Source organism: Bos javanicus, chromosome 2, assembly GCF_032452875.1.
Source record: "Bos javanicus breed banteng chromosome 2, ARS-OSU_banteng_1.0, whole genome shotgun sequence".
NCBI lineage: Eukaryota > Metazoa > Chordata > Mammalia > Artiodactyla > Bovidae > Bos > Bos javanicus.
In genome coordinates, this window is record NC_083869.1 from 16,529,546 (window position 1) to 16,535,545 (window position 6,000).

General features: G+C 38.2%; 1 long non-coding RNA gene across 1 annotated transcript in view; it reads right to left on the bottom strand.

Annotated features, from left to right (window-relative positions):
* LOC133257673 (uncharacterized) overlaps positions 1-5,616 on the bottom strand; it is a 114,378-nt gene extending 108,762 nt beyond the window's left edge. Inside the window, exon 1 of the long non-coding RNA XR_009739643.1 lies at positions 5,315-5,616. This is a non-coding gene — a long non-coding RNA (uncharacterized LOC133257673). The remainder of the gene's footprint in view (positions 1-5,314) is intronic.
* Between the last annotated feature and the right edge of the window lie 384 nt (positions 5,617-6,000).

Sequence of the window (6,000 nt, forward strand, 5' to 3'; positions counted from 1 at the left end):
AGATCCTAAAGACTCTACTAGAAAACTGTTGGAATTAATAAACTCAGCTGAGTTGCATAATATAAAATCAGTATACAGAAATCAATTATAGTTCTATAAACTAGCAATGAAATATCTGACAAAGAAAATAATCTCACTCTAAAAAGCAAAAAAGACAATAAAATACTTAAGAATAAATTTACCCAAGGAAGTGAAAAATCTATACAATAAAAACTATAAGACTTTGATTTTTAAAAAATTAAAGATGCAAACAAATGGAAAGATATCCCATGTTCCTGGATCACAAAAGCTTGGACTTCCATTTTTTTTTTAACGTAAAGAATGGGATTATATTCAAAAATGGCAAAATATTTCTCCTCTGATACTCTATTTCATTCCAATGCAGATTGCCTTGCAGTATTATTTAAATATTTCATTAGCATATTTCACCAACAAAACTGTAAGTTTCATGATGATATTGTCTTATACTTGTTTTCTTTATCACATCTGAAAGCACATGTTCTTTTCATTCACAGAATTTGGTAGATGGTTAAAAGTTATTCTCCTCCTTGGCACACACAACTAAATTCTATTTTCTGTCCCCACCCCCACCTTGATCATGTGACCAAATTGTGAACAACAGAATGTGAACTGAAGTTAAGTTCTGGAAAAGAGCTGAGTTGTAAGATGAATGGTACTTCTGTTCCTGAGTTGTTGCACATAAAGAGCTACCTAGATTGCTGCGTAATACAGGAACAACCATGCTGAGCTATAGAATGAGTAAGAAACCAACTTTTTATCATGTAAACACTCTGAAATGTGGAGATTTTAAAATATGAGCATTTAGGTACCCATTAATATTACTAACACTTATCTCAATTGCAATTATATACTATTTATTTACTTATCTCCCTAAGTAGTCTAAAAGCTCCCTTGAGCCTGAAACTGTGCCTACTTTTGCTCACCAGCAAGTGTCTAGCTCCTGGCCCTGTGCCTCATATGTAGCAATGTCTCAGTAAATCCCATGGAATGTACAAATAACGGAAAACATGTTCAACTGGTTAAGTTAATAAATGCTTGTTTCTTATTTTAATTTTTTGTTTTTTATTGTGTTAACTCCCAAAGAAAGGCAATGCCAAATAATGCTCAAACTACTACACAATTGCACTCATCTCACACACTAGTAAAGTAATGCTCAAAATTCTCCAAGCCAGGCTTCAGTAATACGTGAACTGTGAACTTTCAGATGTTCAAGCTAGTTTTAGAAAAGGCAGAGGAACCAGAGATCAAATTGCCAACATCCGCTGGATCATGGAAAAAGCAAGAGAGTTCCAGAAAAACATCTATTTCTGCTTTATTGCCTATGCCTTTGACTGTGTGGATCACAATAAACTGTGGACAATTCTGAAAGAGATGGGAATACCAGACCACCTGACCTGCTTCTTGAGAAACCTATATGCAGGTCCAGAAGCAACAGTTAGAACTGGACATGGAACAACAGACTGATTCCAAATAGGAAAAGGAGTACGTCAAGGCTGTATATTGTCACCCTGCTTATTTAACTTATATGCAGAGTACATCATGAGAAATGCTGGGCTGGAAGAAGCAAAAGCTGGAATCAAGATTGCCGAGAGAAATATCAATAACCTCAGATATGCAGATGACACCACCCTTATGGCAGAAAGTGAAGAGAAACTAAAAAGCCTCTTGATGAAAGTGAAAGCGGAGAGTGAAAAAGTTGGCTTAAAGCTCAACATTCAGAAAACTAAGATCATGGCATCCAGTCCCATCACTTCATGGGAAATTGATGGGGAAACAGTGTCAGACTATTTTGGGGGGCTCCAAAATCACTGCAGATGGTGACTGCAGCCATGAAATTAAAAGACACTTACTCCTTGGAAGGAAAGTTATGACCAACCTAGATAGCATATTCAAAAGCAGAGACATTACTTTGCCAACAAAGGTCCGTCTAGTCACGGCTATGGTTTTTCCTATGGTCATGTATGGATGTGAGAGTTGGACTGTGAAGAAAGCTGAGAGCAGAAGAATTGATGCTTTTGAACTGTGGTGTTGGAGAAGACTCTTGAGAGTCCCTTGGACTGCAAGGAGATCCAACCAGTCCATTCTGAAGGAGATCAGCCCTGGGTGTTCTTTGGAAGGAATGATTCTAAAGCTGAAACTCCAGTACTTTGGCCACCTCATGCGAAGAGTTGACCCATTGGAAAAGACTCTGATGCTGGGAGGGATTGGGGGCAGGAGGAGAAGGGGACAACAGAGGATGAGATGACTGGATGGCATCACTGACTGGATGGACGTGAGTCTGAGTGAACTCCGGGAGTTGGTGATGGACAGGGAGGCCTGGGGTGCTGCGATTCATGGGATCGCAAAGAGTCAGACAGGACTGAGCGACTGAACTGAACTGAACTGAACTATAACAATGTTGTGTTACTTGGTGTACAAAGTGATTCAGTTATACATATACGTGTAACTTTTTACAGTTTCTTTTTTTCAGTTTCTTTTCCCACATAGATGATTACAAGTTATTGAGTAGAGTTCCCTATGCTATTATACAGTAGGTCCCTGTTGATTGTATATTGTATATATAGTAGTGTGTATATGTTAACCCCAACCTCTTACTTTCCCCCACTTTTTCCCTTTCCCCCACTTTTCCCTTTGGTAACCAGAAGTTTGTTTTCAAACTCTGTGTATCTGTTTCTGTTTTGTAAATAAGTTCATTTGTATCCGTTTTTTAGATTTCATACATAAGTAATATCGTATGATATTTGTCTTTGATTTACTTCACTTAGTGTGGTAACCTCTAGGTCCATCCATGTTGCTGCAAATGGCATTATTTCATTGTTTTTCATGGTTGAGTAATATTCCACTGTCTACATGTACCAATGTTCTCTACCCATTCATCCTTTGATAGACATTTAGGCTGCTTCCATGCATTGGCTATCGTGAATAGTGCTACAGGGAACATTGGGAGTGCGTGTATCTTTTCAAAATATGATATTCTCCAGATATGAATCGCTGGATCATGTGACCGTTCTATTTTTAGTTTTTAAGGAACCTCCATACTGTTTTCCATAGCAGCTGTACCAATTTATGTTCCCATTAGCAGTGTAGAAAGGTTCCCAGTAAATGCTTATTGAATTGAAGTACAGAAGCAGAGAAAGAAATTCCAAAGTAAAATTTAGAAACTACATTTCACTTCTCATTCTGTCTTTCCTCTTCTGACCCAAAATGTTTCAAAATACTTAGAAATGTATCTTGGTAGGTTTTGTAAGTGCTTGAATAAATTCCACCCTATCATGGCTACTTCATCAGTAGTCTATGACATTTCCTGTTCTCACACCACTCCTATGTAACTTTTTCTTCTTTTACTGAGTGTGATTGTGTGGCCATGGGACATATTCTAGCAGTCAGCCAATATTGCACCTGTATTGGCGCCATTTAACTGCTATGCTAATTTTGCCTGATGTGTTCTGATTTCCAATAACTTTCATTCAGCCAGACAGTTCCAGATGCCTGCCTAACACAACTTGCATCATTATATGAGCCCCTGTATAGATCAGATTAGATCAACAATCCCAGCACACAATGTTGAAAGGTAGTCTCTTTTGGTCTTCTGACTGTAAAGCCAAATCAATGCCAAAAGGCATCTTTCATGTTACTGCACTTACTGTCAGTAAGTGCCAAAAAAACCATCTTAACAGGGTTAGGAGAAGCACTGAAGTACTTAAAGTTTGTGTGCTGCCAGGACAACAGGGTATATTGCATCTGTTGCCTGGGATACACATCTACAACATTCAACAAATAAACTATAGAATTTAGTGTTTGAGAAAAGCCAAGAACATGAACATCAAGCAAATAGTTGAGGAATTGCCTTAGAAGGCAAGCACAATCCAAGTGCTCACAAAAGGAACAGAGGTCAAGGTACCAGTGAAATAGCAGTTCAGTATATCAGATTTTCATAGGGAGAAATCTATAATGATCTCTTACTTTTTAAAATGTTATTTGACCCAGTAGTAATCTTCTCTAGACGGCGCTTGTTCAGCAGGACTGCACTTGTTCACTGAGGTGAAAGAATAGTTTGACCATAAGTAATAATTTTCCAGTGACCTGAAAAGGTCATGTAACTACACATATTCACAGTTTGGGATTTTGGGAAGATTCCTTTCCTTAGCATATTCTGTTTGTACTTGAAAGGAGCCAGATGCTTGGAAATCCTCATCAAGAGATAAATTATATTTACCTTCCTTTTCAATCTGGGCTGGCTTATGACTATTTTAACCAAAAGTGCACAGTGGAAGTCACGCTATTCCAGTCTTAGACCTCATCTTTAGGATGACTGGCAGTTCCCACATTGATCTCTTGGAGACCCGAGCCTCCTTGTAAGAGGTTTGAAATCCCACTGAAGAGACTACATGAAGAGGTCCTACAACTACATGGAGAAAAAGAGGAGCCCAGCTGAGCCCAGACTTTCAACTGCTACCATCAAAACACCAAACCTGTGAGTAAAGAAGTCTTGATTCCTTCAGAATGTCCAAGACAGCAACTGGGTACCACCAGGGGACCCCACATAATACCATATGAAGCAGAAGAATCAGACAGCTAAGCCGTGATAGAATCCTGACATACAAACTTCTTATATATAAAGGTACTATGTTTTGAAGAATTTTTCTGTACAGCAACACAGTAGATAACTGAAACACATGGACATCAAACACAAATTTGGTGGTGTGGCTTTTATATGAATTTAGGATCTATACATTGATGATTACACAGGAAAATTACTCCATCAGGAGAATGAGGAAAGAATCTAGATAGACAGTTACTTGCTGCAGCGGTAGGTCACATCAGAGTTGGCCACCAGAAACAGCCCTCCAAACAGTCAGCTCAGTCACCATTCCTTAGCTTCTACTGACTGGCCAAGGGGATTTTATTCCAAAAGCCATAAAATTAAATTAGAATTCACTGCTTAAGCATAATGACTTCCCATTGTTTATGCGGGTTATCATTTACAACCAACTGGCATTTAATCAACCACTATTTTTTCTCAGGACCAGAGACCACAACATTGTGCTTTTTCTCTTCCTCCCTGTTGAGCTAAGTAGCTCCATCCCAGTTATGAAGGGATATCAAATTGTTTATGAAAAAAATCAGCATGTAGTATTGTTTTCAAACATATTTATGATTTCACACCAACCTAGGAATGATTTAATTCAATTCATTGATGTCCTCAATTTTACATTTACATATATAATAATATCAAAATCTCCTGGAGGAAAAAGAATTAAAGGAATACAACCATATTCTGATGTAAACTTACCTATGGAACTACTTTTGTCTCCAGATTCACATTCTTCCCTAAACTGGAGAATGTTGAGAATATGCATGTAATTGCCTCACCCAAGTGAACAACGTGTATTCTCACCTAAAGCCTCCCAAGTCCACACTCTTGCCCCTACCACTCTTTCGCCCAGATTCCCTCCCTCCCTCTGTATTTCTGCCTCTTAAAATCAGCCAGAACCAGCTAAATACAAGGTCTGCTATGCCCACCCATGTGCTTATCTGCCCTGAACACCTCATTGTAATTCTGAGGAATACTGCTCACTTTCTATCCAAGCTCTGTCCTCCTCCTCACTCTGACCCCCAAATATCTAAACAACTCCCTCAAAACAAATCACATTTCTTGTTTTAAACTAACCCGGGTTTATTTCTGTCATCACTTGCAATCACACAAGTCCCAGGTTCTTCCTTTGGAAGCTTTTCCTATCTCAAAGGGAAAACTGTCATCTCTGAATGCCTATAGTTATATGTTTATTCCAGTCTCAAAGTTCTTATTTCAAGTTAACATGTAATAAGTTAATGTTCCTTGTGGTAAGTACCTGATTGATTTTACTTTCCCCAAGTCTTCCTTGCACTTAGTATGTTTTTATTTAGCAAATGATGCTAAATAATATAAAATCTGTCAAAATTTAACAAGTGAACTGTGGATGTTCTCCTCTTTCCGTT